At 37.7% G+C, this 20919-nt stretch overlaps 1 pseudogene; it reads left to right on the top strand.

Annotated features, from left to right (window-relative positions):
• The first annotated feature begins 4519 nt into the window (after positions 1-4519).
• Positions 4520-6839, top strand: LOC122655182 (annotated as a pseudogene).
• The last annotated feature ends 14080 nt before the right edge of the window (positions 6840-20919 follow it).

Here is a 20919-nt window from a genome sequence, read left to right as displayed (position 1 = left end):
AGAGAAAAGAAAATTAAGGATGTTTAGTTTAAGTAAACATAAACAAGGGGGAGTGAAGCAATATAATCCTGTTTGTTTGGATAAAACTTAGCCAACAATTAGGTGAAAGCTATACATTCCATTCAAATCAGGATTAAGAAACAGTAGAAACACAAATGGTGTCGGTGACTGTAGCATTGATCATCTTTGTCTCCCTGAATTTTAATAAGGTACACTTTGAATGTCTCTCGATCTTTGGTGCCCCTTTAATGATATCTTATCGAAATCCGAGGCTTAGAAATATAGATGGAGGGGGAGGGGGTGGGTGAGAGATATCAAAAGCTCCACTAGTTCATCTTAAGCTACATGATTAACATGAATTTTACCTAGAGCTCGGGTCTTGGACCAATAGTAAAATTGTTCCATTGTGATTTAGTAGTTGCAAATTTAAAATTGAAAACAATCTCTCTGCAAAGTGGAGGTAAGATGTCATATGTTATGATGCTTCCCAAACCCTATAGTGGCAGGAGACCTCTTTTTTAACCCAGAGATAAAAATTGAGATCCTAGGTCCATATACTATAGTGGACTGCAGTTATGTGCCAATGGGGTCCACTCTAGTGTATGGGCACTATATTGGACTAGCTTAGTATGGAATAAGTTAAAGGATTTGATTTAATGCATCAGTTCTGGAGTTTTTGATGTATCAGTCATGTACCTAATATTTAGTATCAAAGTTACTCTCCACATCACGGGTTCGAGTCACAAAAAGTACTACCTAGGAGAAGAGTTACCTGGAGTAAAGTGAAAGCCGACAAGAAAGGACTACCTGTCGCTAGATAAAAATCCTGGAGCAGGGTGGAACTGCTTGGAAAGGGTTCCTACCACCAGAGTGAGAGCTGCTTAAACTGAGAACCGTCGAAAACGATGGCTACGGAAGCATGGTGGTTGATTATGTGTCTAATAGGGTCCACTGTAGTGTATGAGAGTTAGATTAGATCAGCCTAATATGAAATAGATTAAAAGATTCGATTTAACGTATTCCATCAACTCTAAAACTTTTGATGTATCAATCAAATACCTAAAATGAGCACATAGTATGAAACCTTACGCTCATATATTATTCATATGTAGAACCCAGGATATCCAAACTACATATGAGGGAAAGTATTAAGATATTGAGAATTATTGAGATAATAGTTTTTTTTTTTTTTGTTGGGGGTAAACATAGAGGTATAGTTTCACATTGTGACATCAGTTACATTAGGCCCTTAATGCCTTTATATTATTTTCCATTTTTTTTTTTTTTGAAAAACGAAACCTACTCTAGGCTACATACAAGAGGAGTAGCTAAGGGCTATATAGTTCATATATGGATTATATATATATAAGAATCCAATTACACCCATGGAAATGATGGAAAAGTGAGTTACTGTTTATGGGTTTGTTCTTATTGGCCCCCATGATCTTGCCCCCTTCAAAGTCAAGTTCAAAAAAGAACCCTAAAAAGAAAAAGGTGTTCATGATTAAACGAAATCTGCTAAAAAGTGGTCCTTTTCCATTTTCCAAAGGATAAGTTTGTATATATATAATTCTAGTGTCTGAAACAAATTAAGTAACGCGGTTTTAGCAAAGGTGAAGTAAGGTTCATATCATGGGCCATATATGGCTCTTCAACACCTCCACCACACATCATTGGTCCCTTCCACCCCTCTTCCAGCACTATCGTCCTCTCTCTCTCTCTCTCTCTCTACCTTAGTATCCACACGCATAAATAAATCGAGTCCAATTCTGTCGAGGTTTACCCTGTCTATGTCACTCTGCAACACAGAGAGTGAAATGTCTAGTGGGTTTTTACTGTTTGGATCTCAAATTCTTAAAGTTTTAGTTTGAGATGATCATAAGCATGTCAAATAATCGATGTGAGACTATATCTTTATAATTCTTTAGATTTTATTTTTCATAGCAGGATCGTCCTTAGTGTAGCCAAGCACTGTTTATAAGGAATCATCATCGAAAAATCATGATAATGATTTACCCACGTCAACTTGACCTCATACAATAGGGGTCATTTTTAGTATGTATTCGAAATTTGAGATTGATGACAATTTTATGTCAGCATCATAATGATGTTTGTCTTTTGTATGATTATTTTTTATTTATTCCCTACCACATAGACATGATAACTCCTTCTAGCTAGTCATGGTTACATAGAGATTATCCATATTATTTTATACTTTTCACTCTTTAAAATCTTGCAAAGAAAAGGAGAATTCTACACTGTAAACTGCGTGGAAAAGAGAGTGCAAAGTTGAGTAATATGTGATTCATATGTGCACACTCAATGTTCAGCTAAAATATAGGGAAGTGTTCGTGTACACAAAATGTAAAATTTAATCAGTATTGAAAAAAGGGTGTCTCTGTTTGTAACCAAACAGACTTTGTAACCGGACTATTTTATCCTCGATTTATGATTTGGCAATATAATAAAAGGTTTACTGAGATAATTTTTCTATGAGAGAGAAAGAGAGGTAGGTGTTGAAACGAATCCAACATCGGTGCTGAAATCAAAGGTGTGGTGGGTAGCATCTTCATCTCCATCAGTGTCCTCATTTCCACTTCTTTATGGAGGTTTTGCATCCTAGATAACATACTCGTAGGTGCAATCCCTTATGGTTTCAGTCTATTACCAAACCTGACTTACATGGACCTCAACATGAACAATTTCAACAATGAAATACCAAGAGATCTCGTCAACCCTACAAGGTTGGAGCTTCTTAACATTTCACAGAACCCCTACCTCTCAACCCCTCCCTCGCCCCTCACTTTCCTCCGCTCTACCGCATCCCCCTCTCTGCAACTACCTATTACTAACGAGGAGGTTCAATTCATTACCTCCAGTCTAGTCCGGATTACTTGTGTCGTTGCATCTCCTTGGAATTTGTTCTACTTCATCAAATTCTAAGGAACCACTAGAATGGAAAGACTTGGAAGGTTGTGGCAGTGATCAAGACAACAACTCCAATCTCTTGCTGTGAAGATACCTAAAATGAGGGAAAGGAACAATAGAGATACCAGTCATGTTATATCTATTAAAAGTGAATATGACAATGTATTAATAAGGGATGAAGACATTACAGAGAGAGAGATGGAAAAATTATTTCTACAACCTACTAAATGAAGATGTACAGTTTGAATAATACTGTCACTGAAAACTACATTACATATCAAAATATCATGTCATAGATATATACGAAAAATTAAGGTGTTTAAAGTAAAAGAAACTTTAAGGAGGATGCAAGTAGGCAAGACATCATGCCCATATGAGGTCCCAGTAAAAGTGTGAAAGAGCTTAAGAAACTATAGTTTATCCTGACTAATCAAGCTGTTAAATAAGATTATGAACACAAGAAAAATGCTTGATAAATGGAGGAGAAGCATTGTAGTTTTGATTTAAAAAAAAATAAAGGTGATACTTAGAGCTGCAATAACTATAAAAATATAAAACTAATGAATCATACTATTAAATTATGAAAGATGGTTATTAAAACCCACCTGAGACAAGAAACTACTATTACAGAAAAACAATTTGGTTTATACTAAGAAGATCCACAATAAAAGCTAGTTAGTAGATTCATAGAAAGATTTAAAGGTTGGAAGAAGAATCTCAATATAGTCTTTATTGACTTAGAAAAAACATATGATAGAATCCTAGAGAGTTAATAACGACCCTAATACCTTAATATTCATCAACATCGGTCTTCTAGACTGATAAAATTGTCATGACAGCTTTATAATTGTCTTTTTGTATTTATTTGGGTAACATTGTAGCGATCATTGAGGGTGGACCTTGGTGCAACGATTAGGTTGCTACATTGTGATTTGTGACCAAACGGGTACGGATTGGGGTATTTGGAAACAGCCTCTTTACGAAAACACGTGTAGGGCTATATACACTATGACAGTCCTAGAAGACAGTGGCAGAAGCCTCGTGCACTGAGTACACCTTTTGTCACAGTCCTTGACACGTGTTCGCACGCATGTCTGACGAAGTCACAGCCACAGCCACAGCCACACACTCCCGCCGTAAGTTGAGTGGTTGTGCTTCTCTCCAAGTCCCCATCACTCTCAGGCAGTCAGGCACTCAGACCTAGCTTCCAGAGTCTGGACTCTGGAGCGTAGCAGTTGAGCACAAAATAATTTTCCCCAGTGTTTACAGAAGCTGGATGTGAAGAACTCATCAAATCGCTAGTCTCACTGTTTGTCTCAGTCTTAATCACGGAAGCCTTAATCCACCGTTTTTCTCTTTTCAGCTCAAGTTCAAACAAAAACCATATCCACATCTCCTTCCTAAAATCTCACCAACCTGCAGTTTCAAAACCACAGCAAATCAAACCCCTCTCTTTACTAAACCTCCTTCACCAGATTTCGATTTCAGTGACGAATTTTTTTGTCGACAACGGGAGTGTAGTCCTGATTTGGGAAAGATGCCTTTCAGTCATGTACCCATCTGGAGAACAGAGTTCACAGAGCCGTAACTGATCGGAACAACGAATATCTCACAAGCGTCCGCCATGGACGTTGAGCGCGTCGTCAGAATTGTTTAAGCCGGACAATGTCGTGATGGAACTCTGCAGAAGCAGGTATGATTATTAAATCAACTTAAAAATTGTTCCTTTTACTAGTGGATGCAAATTTGTATTATAAATTACTGTACTCAAGTCATCGCACTAAGCAAAATTGACTCGATAATTGTATACTAACGGGAATTTATAGTATTTTAATAAAAATTAGGGTAAAAAAGGCCATCCCTTGACAATGCCCTAGATGTTGTACGGGTTAATTATCTCATCTCTTATAAGTTGCTTTTATAGTAATTCTTATGTTCTCAAAATCTTCACTGGGAAGGGTTTTTTTTTTTTTTTTTTGACAATTTTGTAAGCCACCTACCATAGGAATAAAGATAATTCTTCAATTTTGGGTCTAGAAGTTGAATCATCCTTGTCATAAAGAAGATATTTTGTACATCCGCTAAAAAAAACAAAAAACTAATTTTGTACCAAGTTATTTTGTTGCCAAACTGGTCTTAGCATTTTATATTGATTATGAAGAGTTTGAAGACTATGGATCTCTTTCCCATCTTTTCTTCAGATTATATTGCACAGCCTAACTTCAATTGTAGCAAAGCTCATTTTTCAAAGCTGGAATTATGTACACTTCCAATGAGGATGAGTCTGATCCTCAGTTTAGGTCAAATATGTTCTCATTGAGTGGAGCTGGTTTTTTTTGGAACTGTTAGCCATGGTTTATTTGCATGTCTTTACTATGTAGAGTTGATTCTTTTTTCCATGTCCTTCTCTATCTCTTGTGTTTCTGAATGGAGTGCATAAAAAATTGCAGCAGCTATCAGTAGTTAGTTCCATTGTTATTAGTGCTTTGCCTTCAACTTGCAGGTGGTCAAACTGCTCCTGCATTATGGTTGCTTCTGCCAGTTTTCTCTTCAAATATATCCTCAGACGCAAACCGGCCTTTTGGGGATGAGGTAGAAATTAGTCGGGGAAAGGAGGAAAATATAAAATAAAGAAAGGATAGAAAGCCAGAGTAAACTCTACTTTTTAATTTTGTCTTTCTTTGCAGTTTCGTGCTGCTCGAAAAGCCTCTGAAGAAATTGGAGCTCAGATTGTATTGGGGACAGTCCAATTGAAATCACTGTATGTTCTCACTCAAGCAAGATATGAAGCTTAGGAATCCATTGAAAATGGAAATGCAGAGTCACTCCTTGCTTGAGTCATCATCATTTGTTATCTTGAGCAATAGCAGATTATATGTTGTTTTTTGTCCCTTATCTTTGTTTTCTAGGATTAACCAATTAATTATTGGGTTATAGCTATTTTGTACTGCAGCTTGAAAGGGCTTGAAATTCTCCCAAATTGAAGAGAAACTAACTTGGTAATCTCATGTTCTTTCATGGAATAACTTCATCAACTGATACATCTGGGAACGATTAGAAGGTCATCCTCTTACAGCTGTCATAGCTTATTCAATTTTCATTGCAGTTGAGACAAGTTTCTATGTACATTTAATATTTTTCCCAGAAGGAGCTCCACTTTATTGGATACCGAATCTGATATAAGTGTTCTTGTGAAATAGTCATTAGCTACTTAGTTAATGAAACTCACTATGCGAAAAAAAAAATTTGATAAATCTCTAATCCAAATTATTATGTTATTTATTCCTTGAACTCTATATTTTGTTGCCTTACCCAACAAAAAAAGAAAAGAAAATAGAGAAAAATAGGCATTCTGTATTTTCCCTTCACTGTTTTAGTTGCAAAACAGGGGTAAGAGAGCGGGCCTTGGTGCAATGGTAAAGGTTGTTCTATTATGACCAAGTGGTCACGGGTTCGAGTCTGGAAACAGCCTCTCTGCGAAGCAGGGTTAAGGCTGCATACATTATGACCCTGCTTGCCATGAATTTCATGGAAGCTGCTCCAAGAATATAGGTTAAACAGAACCATTTATATCTGTTATATGCATGTCTTTCTGTGTGTGTTTGGGGGAGGGGCGTAATTTATCAGAAGTTCTAGATTCCACTTTTCTTGAATCAATATAAGTAGAAAAGTAATCAGTTTGACATAAACAAGTGTTTTCTACCCTAAATAGAACTTGCTTTGATAGGAAATGTTGACCAATCACATTTAAAAGAATCTTGATGTATTCTAATTTTTCTTTTTTACTTCTCTTCACTGTTGTAGGACTGAGAAACAGATAATAGCTTATTCCAGCTATATGAGAAGCTGAGTTTTCATACCCATCGCTCCTGCAGCCTCTTATACATGAATGTGAGTATGTGACGCGATAACTACTCATCTTCCCACAATCCCTCTAGAACTAGTTCTCAAAATAGTTTTGTTCTTCACTGAAATAAATGAGACAATCATCATATGTTAGATGATTTTCTTACGGGTTTTCACTTTTGCCCCTGATAAGCCCTGCAGAAGTAATGTTATATTACTTTGCAACTAAGATGTTAGAGAAGCTATTCAGCAGCATGTATATGAACTCAACTAGATTGCATCATTGTACTTTCACTCTCTGGCGTGGTCTTTGGGGAAGTGGGAAGCTGTAGCGAAAGAGAGGGTTCATTTGATGTTGCTTGGTCAATGCAAAGCTTACAATGAAAAACATTCTCGGAACAACACTTTTAGTTATAAAACACAAGATTACATTCTAGAACATAGTTATCAGATGACATTAAAATTGTTCTAAAAACGCAAGCAAGGAAAATGTAAATACTATAGACAACATGCTAGTAATCATAACAAAAAGAGAAACTATAAAACCTTCATATTTAAGTGACTAAAGGATGATGAAATATGGACCAAAGTAACAAAACTGGCTACAAAGAAGCCAAAAAATATTTGATGATGTGAATCACAGCCCAGCTTAGCCCAATGTGCTCAACTTCCGGGAGTCAAATCTCACATATTTCAAATCCCAAATGAGAAAATTACATCAGCAATTCCTAAAGTTACGGGTATGTTTGAAACTTGATGTTTGGGGTGCCTCAACCCAAATACCGTCAATTAAGTGAAACATAAAATTTATTTTTACCAAAATATCCTCATATAAGTTCATGACCAAACAACTCCAAGCTTTTAATATTTTTAAAAGATAACAATTTGGTATTTTAAAATCTGTAATTTAGGTCACGACCATTCATTGAGCATTTTAAATCATGATAACTACTCAGCTTCACTAGATCGCCAGTTATGATAATTGAAATCATCCATTTCAATTTGGTTCGGTTTCACGTTTAAAGTTAAAACCATCGGTTCAAACCAAATTGAATTGAAAAGAACAAACCGAAACCAAACTAAACCTCAAATAATCTTAATAAAACCAAAACGAACCAAATAAACCAAAATTGAACCAAAAAACTTGTATAAGAACCGAATTGATTGAACTTAAATTTCCAAACTGTAAAAGAACCGAATTAGACTGAATACATGAAAACAGAATAAGAACCAAACCAAACCAAACGGGTTTGTTTTTAGTTTTAGATTTTTTAGATCTGTTCGGTTTTGGTTTGTATCTATTGTATCCTGAACCAAAACGTCTGACACCGTTAGATTGGGCCGAAATCTTCTTCATAGACAGACCCCAAAATCTTGTGCTCAAATGTCAAGTTCCAGCTCAAAGGGAGTTAAATATGTGGTTTCAGAGATGAATGCTTGGACGACAAAGGGATGCATGGACATTCATGAGAAGGTAAAATGATTGCATTTGAAGCTTGAATTTTTCAAGTGGCTAATGGCCAGATCATTCCTTACCTATCCAACAGTTAGAATGGCTGAAGTGCCCTTCCACATGGCATAATTAGGTGTATTAACGTGCCCGTTGATTGAATCTTTTTCCTTTAACTTTAAAGAAAAGTAAATCTTTTCCTCAACTAGGAAGAATGGAATCTCCAATAATTTTGAACACCAAACCAAGTAAAATTTCAATCCATTTGAAAAACCATGAGTTTATTGGCATTATGTATCATTGATAAAATTTTGACACAAAAATCATTTTCTAGAATTTTTCAGGTTTATTTATTTTTAGTTGGTTCATTTTGGTAATTTTATCTATGGAGATGATCTGTGTGTAGAAGAGTAGAATTACGCTGTTAAGATTCCATTTTCTTACTCTCAAGCATTGGTAATCTCATTGAAGTGTGCGACTAGGTTTTGACCAAATAATTCAAATCGATAGGAATGACAAAATTAGATGCCTACAATTTATTATATAAGCTGTTGAAAATATATATAGACCATTATAAGGTGTATTTCTTCAAGCTAAAAGGTGCATTGTAGATCTCTGAATACAATGGTAGGAAGGATTGATATTATTTAAATTGGAGGAGCTCAAAGAGAAAGGGCTGAGCCTAAAACGGCTTTTGGGAGAAGTGGTAAGAAATTAAGGACATTGAAGGCCCCATAGAACTGCTCGGGTATGGAGAAAGATTTTGAAGTACCGTGACCGTGCACGGCCGTTTATTCACCATATTATTGGAGATTGTCTGTCTATCAAACTGTGGCTGGATCCGTGGCATCTTAATGGTGTTATTGTTCTTAGATATGGGGGCTGTATTCGGTATGATGCTGGATCAGACAAGTACACCTGAGTATGGTCCATTATTTCTGAGGGAGCCTGGTCTCCTGGGCCTTCTTCTTCTGTGAATCTTATCCTCGTGTGGGGCCAGCTGGATACTATTCCCGTCGCCTCTCCAAGGGAATACTATAATGACCTTTATTTTGTTTGTATAAGGTTTAGCTAGTTATCTTGTTCTTCAAAATAAGCTTTCACTAATTTATGGGTTTGAGGTGTATGTTGTACTTTGTTACACTTCTTTGCAGCTAGATCCGGTGGTAATATCCATCACATGGTAAGTCAAGTGGGTATCCTATATTCCTTACAAGGGTTTTCGCCTTGATTTTCCCCCCTTAATGTGCATCTCTGTTATCTTCATTTATAATGACCAGTTATTTTCTCTAATTTCCTGTTGTAGCAGATATGCTCTTTTCTTTCTAACTAAAATTAGTATATGAACAATATAATGGCTTGAATGTTTTGATTAACTGTTGATTATGAGTACACAAGTATATGTTGCAATTTGATCTCCGTCAAGCTTTTCCTCGCACTTAGCTAGAAAGCCAACCATATTACCTGTTTCTCTTGGTTGAAAATAGTTGTCAAGGCATCATGCAGGGGATTCCAAGGCAACAAGGTAGTCCTTGATGTCCAAGGTGACTGCCTGACTTGTCACCTGCTGTATCAAGGAACCCAGGCCCAGAAGATGAAGGAAAGATACGATGAATATGGAAGCATACTTATAATATGTCAAATCTAGCTTCTTGCAATATGGTGCTCCCCTAGGGTGCCTTGGCCTCGACCTTCTTGTCATGGCAACAATGTAGTGTTTCTGAGATTATTGTATTTATTACTCTTGTTATCTCTCTGAATTTCATTACACAAAGGGAATTACATTTTTATAAGTTTTATGGACTCATCCCTTCCAAATTCATATCTTATCCAAGTGGCTTTTGCAATGAGGCATTGCCTTTGTCTCCTATTTTGGGAGCACATATGTAAGGCATCTCTTTATAGCCGAAATAAATTGGCATTCAAAGAATAAATGGTCTCTATTCTGTAGACCTACCCAACAGAATAGAAGTATTATACACTAGAAGGGACTACCAGTAATGTGTTATTATCCTCTCTATTTTTATTTTTTTTGTATTTGTTTGTCTCAGTGAGCAATTTTCTTCCCAATGATTAATGGCTTCATTATAGTTTTAGTGAACAGTGTCACTCACATGTCATGATCTTAGCTATCTTGGACTAAGTCATAAGGAAGCAAAAGAGTGGAACATGAATTGCATTACTGAGCCCAAGTGATCGGGATTACACTTTGTTGGGGAGTATTTGAAAGCAAGATTTTTTTGAGGATGACACTCTTTTGCAGTCCAATGGAGCTTGTGTTAAGCATGTGATTTGGGAAGCCCAACTGTTGTCTCAATGGGCTTTCTAAATGGGCCACAACTTGGCAATAATTGTGCGCATCATTGTAGCCTTGAGGGTCTTAAAGGCCTCAAATGCAAATGTCCTTCAATAGGGTTCCTATTTCCAATGTGAGCAGTTGACAATTGAATCCTATTTTCCCATTATTTTTGTATCCATGATAGTGTGAAAAGAAGACACGGCTCCCAGCTATTTTAGGAATAGTGGCATTCAGTTTAACCCAATTTGAATACTTGCAACACTGGCATCAGCCAAACTGCTAAAGCTTATTATTAGTTCTCTTACTATTTGAGTCTAAAAGGTGGAATTGGGCCCTCTGTAGCGCGACACAGCGTGTAATGCACCATCCGATGGTCTGCAATGTACGGGCATGCAGTCCAACACACAGGTTTCGGTACTTGCAACATTCGGATCAGCTGAACTGCTAAAGCTTTATTATTAATTTTCTTACTATTTGAGTCCAAAAGGTGGAATTGGGCCCTTTGTAGCACGACACAGCGAGTGGCGCATATCCAACGGTCTGCAATGCATGGGCAGGTAGCCCAACACACAGGTGGGTGTGTGTTGGGTTGTGTGCCCGTGCGCTGCAGACCACTGGATGATGCATTACACGCTGTGTTGCGCTACAGAGGAGCCCCACGCCCAAAAGGTTGAACCTTCTTTACCTTTTTTAGCTAGGAATCAACAAAGGTTTTTATGAAGAAAAATGAATGGAATACATAGGCGGCCAATAAAGGCAAAAACCAGAACAAAATATAACAAAAAATAATAACAGACAACCTATACACCTGCGGCATGGGATCCGGATCGTCTCCAAGGAGCTCAGTGCCCAGGGAGTGCCCAGGGGGTATCCAAGGGTTGGGCTGTGCTGCGCACATCTTGGTGCACGCCTAGGGATGTGTTTGGCATAGCCCAATGGCTGGATGCTCCTTGGGTGTGCTGAGCTCCCTAGAGAGGAGCTCAATCCTATGGCATGGCCATCAGTAGAAAGAAAACCTGATCAGTTAAATTTAAATCGGGGTCCCATTTGCGCATCCCAATTGATGTCAACTAAAACGAATCTAGGAGGTATCTCCCAGACTATTAACACCCTTGAAGCAGCAGCATGTTTGATCAATCTATCTTCAATCATATCGACTGTACGAAAGCATGAGTAATGCTCCAAGTAATTCTATCCAAGCACCTCTTAGAATGCAACCATTTTTACCGAAAAATCCATGGAATGTCTTCCTTATTAATACAAGCCGCTACCATATTTGAGTCACACTCCACCCATAGGCAAGTCAGACCTATAGATTGTGCAATGTTGATTGCTACCAATAAAAAACCAGCAAACTCCGCCCAATAATTAGATGCAAAGCTTTCATATGACATAAAGAACCGAAAGGGGTTACCATTGATGTTCCAAAAGATTCCTCCCACTTTTGACTGACCTAGGTTTCCAAGCGACCAGCCATCAATGTTAACCTTGACACAATCAGCTTTTTGTTACCGTTTAAGAACTTGTATATGGTCATTTTTTAGTACCAGTTTATACTGCTCTTTCATGGTAGAAGACTTGGTGTGTACAAAATCTAGAACGCATTGGTAGCAGATCTTGAAAATAAATCAATAGTGTCTATGAGACCCTGTATGCAATAAAATCTGATAGACTAATTACGAGATTGTTGATGACAAAATGATGATGGAAGCATACCATGTCAAACGGATTGAATAAACAAAATAAAATGTAATTTGATGGCCAATCTGAGAGACTATGTGGTGTTCATGCTCAGTATTCTCTTTAGAACCCTAGCCCAACCCTAAGTCTTCTTAGCTGGGCCCAGGCCCGATCCAACCCTGGCTCAGGGTCAGAAAAATCCAACTCTGACTTGCCCTCAGGGTCGGGCCGGGCTGACCCTAATTGAGCTTGATCATAGGGAGGGGGAAGGAAACGCATGATCTGGAATGGGCCAGGGAGAAAATTATTATTTTTACTTAAAATAACAATGTACTAAAATGTATTATATCACTTATTGTCTTCATATATAATATATTATATAGCAAAATGTGGATGACGTTTAAAGTTTATAATATATCCATATATGTTTTAACAGACAACCTATACACCTGTGACATGGGATCCGACTTCTCTCCAAGGAGCTCAGCGCCTAGGGAGTGCCCAGGGGGTATCCAAGGGTTGGGTTGTGCTGCACACATCTTGGTGCATGCCTAGGGATGTGTGCGGCATAGTCCAATGGCTGGATGCTCCTTGGGTGTGCTGAGCTCCCTTGAGAGGAGCTCAATCCTATGGCATGGCCATCAGTAGAAAGAAAACCTGATCAGTTAAATTTAAATTGGGGTCTCATTTGAGCATCCCAATTGATGTCAACTAAAACGAATCTAGGAGCTATCTCCCAGACTATTAACACCCTTGAAGCAGCAACATGTTTGTCCAATCTATCTACAATCATATTGACTGTACGAAAGCATGAGTAATGCTCCAAGTAATTCTGTCTAAGTACCTCTTAGAATGCAACCATTTTTACAGAAAAATCCATGGAATGTCTTCCTTATTAATACAAGCCGCTACCATATTTGAGTCACACTCCACCCATAGGCAAGTCAGACCTATAGATTGTGCAATGTTGATTGCTACCAATAAAAAACCAGCAAACTCCTCCCAATAATTAGATGCAAAGCTTTCATATGACATAAAGAACCGAAAGGGGTTACCATTGATGTTCCAAAAGACTCCTCCCACTTTTGAGTGACCTAGGTTTCCAAGCGACCAGCCATCAATGTTAACCTTGACACAATCAGGTTTTTGTTACCGTTTAAGAACTTGTATATGGTCATTTTTTAGTACCAGTTTATACTGCTCTTTCATGGTAGAAGACTTGGTGTGTACAAAATCTAGAACGCATTGGTAGCAGATCTTGAAAATAGATCAATAGTGTCTATGAGGCCCTGTATGCAATAAAATCTGATAGACTAATTACGAGATTGTTGATGACAAAATGATGATGGAAGCAGACCATGTCAAACGGACTGAATAAACAAAATAAAATGTAATTTGATGGCCAATCCGAGAGGCTATGTGGTGTTCATGCTCAGTATTCTCTTTAGAACCCTAGCCCAACCCTAAGTCTTCTTAGCTGGGCCCAGGCCCGATCCAACCCTGGCTTAGGGTCAGAAAAATCCAACTCTGACTTGCCCTCAGGGTCGGGCCGGGCTGACCCTAATTGAGCTTGATCATAGGGAGGGGGAAGGAAATGCATGATCTGGAATGGGCCAGGGAGAAAATTATCATTTTTACGTAAAATAACAATGTACTAAAATGTATTATATCACTTATTGTCTTCATATATAATATATTATATAACAAAATGTGGATGATGTTTAAAGTTTATAATATATCCATATATGTTTTAACAGACAACCTATACACCTGTGGCATGGGATCCGGCTTCTCTCCAAGGAGCTCAGCTCCCAGGGAGTGCCCAGGGGGTATCCAAGGGTTGGGCTGTGCTGCACACATCTTGGTGCATGCCTAGGGATGTGTGCCACATAGTCCAACAGCTGGATGCTCCTTGGGTGTGCTGAGCTCCCGTGAGAGGAGCTCAATCCTATGGCATGGCCATCAGTAGAAAGAAAACCTGATCAGTTAAATTTAAATTGGGGTCTCATTTGAGCATCCCAATTGATGACAACTAAAACGAATCTAGGAGGTATCTCCCAGACTATTAACACCCTTGAAGCAGCAGCATGTTTGACCAATCTATCTACAATCATATTGACTGTACGAAAGCATGAGTAATGCTCCAAGTAATTCTGTCTAAGTACCTCTTAGAATGCAACCATTTTTACCGAAAAATCCATAAAATGTCTTCCTTATTAATACAAGCCGCGACCATATTTGAGTCACACTCCACCCATAGGCAAGTCAAACCGATAGATTGTGCAATGTTGATTGCTACCAATTAAAAACCAGCAAACTCCACCCAATAATTGGTTGCAAAGCTTTCATATGACATAAAGAACTGAAAGGGGTTACCATTGATGTTCCAAAAGACTCCTCCCACTTTTGAGTGACCTAGGTTTCCAAGCGACCAGCCATCAATGTTAACCTTGACACTATCAGGTTTTTGTTACCGTTTAAGAACTTGTATATGGTCATTTTTTAGTACCAGTTTATACTGCTCTTTCATGGTAGAAGACTTGATGTGTACAAAATCTAGAACGCATTGGTAGCAGATCTTGAAAATAGATCAATAGTGTCTATGAGGCCCTGTATGCAATAAAATCTGATAGACTAATTACGAGATTGTTGATGACAAAATGATGATGGAAGCAGACCATGTCAAACAGACTGAATAAACAAAATAAAATGTAATTTGATGGTTAATCCGAGAGACTATGTGGTGTTCATGCTCAGTATTCTCTTTAGAACTCTAGCCCAACCCTAAGTCCCCTTAGCTGGGCTCAGGCTCGACTCAACCCTGGCTCAGGGTCAGAAAAATCCAACTCTGACCCGCCCTCAGGGTCGGGCCGGGCTGACCCTGATTGAGCTTGATCATAGGGAGGGGGAAGGAAACGCATGGTCTGGAATGGGCCAGGGAGAAAATTATCATTTTTACATAAAATAACAATGTACTAAAATGTATTATATCACTTATTGTCTTCATATATAATATATTATATAACAAAATATGGATGATGTTTAAAGTTTATAATATATCCATATATGTTTTATAGTATAACTTAAAACAGGGTCGGGCTGGGCCGGGCTTAGTCCGAGGCTTCAACCCTGGCCCGACCCGATCCTGACTCAGGGCCAGAAATTTTCAGCCCTGACCCGCCCTCAAGGCCAAATATCTCAGCCCAGGCCCTGTTCGGGCTCAGGGCGGGTTCGGGCCAACATAGCCAAACTTGCACCCTTAATTGGTTCTTTATTGTTCTTTGCTTTATTGGCTTTTTTTTTTATGAAAAAGAAAAATATATTACTTAAGGAATAAAAAGAGTACCAAAAGAGTTGATGACTTTGGATTGCTTTCCAAGCAAAGTATGTCATCTAAAAAATAAGAGAACAATCAGGGATTAGCAAAAAAATTGTATCAGCATGTACACAACTGTTAAGATCAATTAACAAAGACAAAATATTCCATGGTCAGGGATTATGGGCTGGATGTGGGATATGTTGAAGAACTTCCTTGTTTGAGACCCATATCTCCTTAATCCTAAGGTCTATTCTGGAAGCTTGCTATTGCAATCCAGAGACTATTGATGTCACTTCCGGCTCCAAAACATGGTACACAGTCAAAAATCCTGTAGCTGCGAAAAATAATACGACCTTGAGACAAAATACAAAAAGTCCACGTTGCAGAATCTACACCTGGTTTGAAGATTCCTGCACAAATTAAAACTGAATGATCAAGCTGAGATAAATTTAAAACATTAGTAGAAATCGGGTTATTAGACGGTGAATAATGAAAAGTGCTTTTCTCATATACAAGTGATGGTGGGGTTTTAAGGTCTGTGGTCCGATTGATGATAGACATTGTTCTCAAGGGGTCAGCCTTAGCTTTCCCAAACATGACTTTGTTTCTTGAATCCCATATAAAATAACAAGTAATTATAAAAACAAGAAAAACCATTTTAAAGATTTTTTGTCAAGATGGTTTTGGAAAAGGAAAGAGATATAGAATTTTTCCAATGAAGGGTGGGAGAGAAGTTAAGTTCTCAATCCCAAAGGGCCAATAGCCCAGATGTGCATGGCCTAAGAACAAGAGAGGAGAATGTGCCAGATTGATTCCGGAGAGTGTCCACATAGTACACAATTAGGGTCAACTAGAATCCATATCGAAATAATTCCTTTGGTTGGAATTTCTGCATGTAAAACACGTCAAAAAAATATTTTAAACTTAGGATGTATGGACAGTTTCCAAAAGAATTTCCACCAGGTTACACATTTAGAATTGAAAAGAAAACAAGTGTTATTAAGAGTTAGAAAAAGAGCAGCTCGACGAGTTGAGAAACGACCATCTTTGGCCAGAGTACACCACCAGAGGTCTTCATTAGCCGATAAGTGAATGTTATTGATTTTATGAACAAAGCAACTAGGAAGATAAGATGAAAGTAAAGAAATATTCCAGCGGTTAGAATGACAAAAGTGACTTTCCATATCATTTCGCTGATTTAGATTAAGTGAAGAAGGAATTGAAAAATCCTTAATGGCTGGGATCCAAGGTGCTTTATTGGCTATTGTAAAAATCATATGCCTGGTCTTAAGTACTATCAGTAATCCAATTGCAGAGGATCATCAAGAATCATTAGAGTGTATAAATTCATGGATTGGTAAAAGTAGTGATGATTATAATCACATGTATGTCACATAGATCGAAGGTTGGAAAACAATTTAGCTAGTATTAGTGGTAGTCTAAATTCTATATGCGATTTAGTACATAATTGGTTTAGAAAATCGATAAAAAAAAAATCAAAAAATTGTGTAATAGATCATAAATTAGACAAATTAGATGAGTTTGTAAATAAGTTAGTTAATATAATAATGAAAAGAGATTGTTGCTTGGTCGTGTAGCCCTTGCACCAGCGTAGGGGCCAAGGGCACAGAATCCACACGACCAGGCAGTGCAGAGAAGAAATGACTTGAATAGGCAAACCCATAGCTCAACATGGAACATATTTATATGGGGACAACACTTGTGCACGAGAGATTCTCCCATCAAGTTTGTCTTTATAGGGGACAGGGGGTTTTTGGCCATTTTGGATGGTCATTTATGCCTATCCAATTGTACTCCATGTAGGCCGCGCATTAAAACTATTGCTTATTTATATCTTAAAAATGTTTCGTTTAAAGATCATAACGACGAATTAGTGATTGGGCATAGTCATGATCTATTCTAGTCACCAATTATAAACATATGTGGTAAGAAAATTTTCTTAGATTACATCGCTGCAACACTTCAAGGATATTTGTTGCAAAGTCTTAAAACTGGGAAGAGTCTGAAATAGGTAAGAAGTAGAATGCTTCCTTAATTTCTGCAACACTTCAATGATATGAAGGTGTTGAACTGGTTCCAACACTAAGAGGAGGTGAATCAGTGTATTTAATTTTATCTCCTTTTCAAATCCTTTTGTGCTACTATCCCTATGCAAGTCTGACACTCCAGTTGTATCATCCTAACTGAACTTAGAGCATTGTATTGTAAATACCACTAGCTAGGGCAATCCCAATTTTACCAGCTACAGTTCACATGCACTCCCGCCTTCAAACAAGAATGGTCAGACCTATCGGGAGATACATACCTATCATGCAAAACCAAATGCACTTCAATTAACAAGCACAACACAAAATATATGTGCTTTGGCAATTTGCCTACATCTACAGAGCAACACCCCTTGGGGTTACATATTTTCTCGATACTCAATTGGGTTCAACTACAACTACAATCCATGACACCTTCATGCTTCTGTCCTTGATCGTACAAAGACAAAATATTCTATTCACCTTGATAGTGATTTTGGTTGAACCTATAACCCAGGATCACTCTGTCCTACTTCAACCCTCGGTATACAAAGGCTTGGGTATATCCCCCACAATTTCACAACCCCTAATGTGAGGATGTCATAACACCCCTTTCCAGCACTCTATTGGATACCCAAGACAATAACAAAGATGGGCTTATATAATGCCCTACCATGCAAGCACGAGTCTCAAAGCAAATTCTCCCCAATTACAACATAGGCATTGACTTAGACAAATTCCCAAACATTTAGTCTACAGTCAATCCCCCATCACACAAAAATACTGACTTGGGAATTTTCACAAACACCTTGCATACATGTTATATACAATGGAGATGGGGAAATGCAAGAATGGATTACCTTCCTGGAGTAATCCTTCAACCTACAAATTGCCGGAGATGCATAGTTGTCACCACAAGTATGCTTCCTACTTCAATGCACTCCACAATTACTAACACCCAATATCCACTAAGACTTGGGGTTCTTCGGGATGCTCTACACAATGCATTCCCACAACATAACACTCCGTTGAAGTACATTGGATACCTTCATTGTGTCCCCATCGCACACACTCACAAGCACCTTCGATTCCACTCTCACTTTTCTCTCCCTTAATTTATTGGAAAAAAACACACAAATCTTTCAGTGTACATCACAGACTCACCATTTCAAACAACATTTCCATGGTCTTGAGGGCTTCAAAATTGATAGAACATTGTGTTTGAATCAACCCCAATTTACCCTAATGTTTTCCATTTAGTTTTTCAGCATTCAGTGACTCTTCTAGGTCCATTTTCTCCTATAGGCAGTTCTAGGACGTTCTTCTACGAATTTGGAGCACACAACAACTTGAATATGCAAAATCAAACTTAAAATGGCCAAGTTATGATCATTTGAAGTTTTAGGGGCATTCTGATAATTTTCCAAAGGTTTTTGTGACATTTATAACCATAATGAACCACCGACAGTCATTAATAATTGTCAGATCAAAATCCAAACAGCACATGCATTTCTAGCCATTAGATCTCTAAGATTCGTCAAGGTAAAAGCGGGAGCCATCGTAACCAAGCAAAGGGAATCTTCTATGACTTTTCGGTAGACCTGTAGTCACATGGAATTAGGGACCACATTGGTCTACTGATCGGCATCAACATCATTCGTCTGATCTGGAATCAAATAAGCGCGTGCAATACAAATCGTTCGATCTGAGATTTTTTGTAAGGTTCCTAAGGGCGAGTTCCAAGCTAGTAAAATGGAATTTGCACACAGAACTTCGGTACACAATTGTTACACCAGAGTGAAGTCAACATTGGTGTAGATGATGAGCATTGGATTCTTAGTCAATTCAAGCTTTAACTTATGGTTGTCAGATGTCAGTCATTCTGTCATGATATTGTGTATTCAATGAAAACTCATGAATTGGAATCTTCTAGTGACCTTTGGTATACCAACGTAACACAGTAGCACTTTGACAGTCGACACATCATCAGTCATATTGGGATCTGAAGTCGCGGCATCAAAGAGGTCCTCAAGATTTGAATATTTTCTACCTTATGACTTCGACTAAACCTTCAACCATGTTTTCTCTCTAAACGGAATCTTATCCATCGTCCACATGCATATGCAAGCAGTACACAAAGTCGGCCACTTACTCCTATGTAGCGTGGTGTACTGCACTTGATGGACACGACTCATGAAAACCCAGCTGATAGAATCTTTACCGTCTAGTATTTGCACCTAAACACATGTGTTTATAGAATCTGTCTAAGGTCTTGCAACTCTTATAAGATGCAAGTGAAGTAGAAAATTCCAACTCTTCTAAGATGGAATGAAACTTCTTCAAGGTTTCAAGGGATGAACTTTTCTAGATTCAAGAAAGTGCACAAAGCAAACTTCAAGTTAAACTTTCCTTGTAACTGAAATATTTATAAGGAAAGTTTAATAGGTGTTGCAAGGAAAAGAGATAACAATTACACCTCATCTTTCTCTTTTCCTTGTAACAAATATTAAACTTTCCTTGTAAATATTTCAGTTACAAGGAACATTTAAGATGCTGCCAGCAAAAGAGATAACAATTACACCTCATCTTATCTCTTTTCCCAACTCATCCTTGTCTTCTTTCCTTCTTGGTGGAATTTGAGATTATACAAATCCTCATTTGAATCGTTTCTTTCTATAAGGCCCAATACAACTGATCTTGTAATGTTTTGTATAAATGGTGTTTTAAAGCAATTATGTACTTCATCACAACTTTTTTTTTTTTTTTTTAAACTATGAAGTCAGCATTGAATATATTAAGAAGAAAGAAAAAGTATAGGATTAACGTCCAGGAATACCCGCATGGGATACAATACATTGGAAATCCCCAACTCCGCCTTCGGCTTGGCCATCAATAGAAATTGCAAGATATGTGGTTGACCCTCTATTACGATAGCTTAATATGGTAACTTGTTAAGCGCCAAATAGCAAATAAACTAGTTTCGTGAAAGCCTTTATACCCTTTTAAGTACCTTTTAATCACAATTAACAGTGAAAAGAAAGTTGAATTACAATTGAATAATTGCGCGAAATAGTTTAAATCACTCCCTAAAAACATTAACATGACTAAGAAAAAGCAATACAATTGAAGACTTAAAATTCAATCTTCTCAAACCAAAAGTGACAATATTCTTTACATTAATAGAACCCTAAAATTTAGGGTATAGTGCATGCCTATCCACAGCTTTTCAATCTTTTTGTTTTCTAGAATCTTCTTAAAATTTGTAAATTCTTTCCAAATATGTATGACATTAAATTCTAAAACAAGCGAATCAAAACCAGGTTCTCTCTCTCTCTCTCTCTACCTATAAAAG

This window comes from Telopea speciosissima, chromosome 1, assembly GCF_018873765.1.
Source record: "Telopea speciosissima isolate NSW1024214 ecotype Mountain lineage chromosome 1, Tspe_v1, whole genome shotgun sequence".
Lineage (NCBI taxonomy): Eukaryota > Viridiplantae > Streptophyta > Magnoliopsida > Proteales > Proteaceae > Telopea > Telopea speciosissima.
This window is presented reverse-complemented; position numbering and strand designations above follow the sequence as displayed.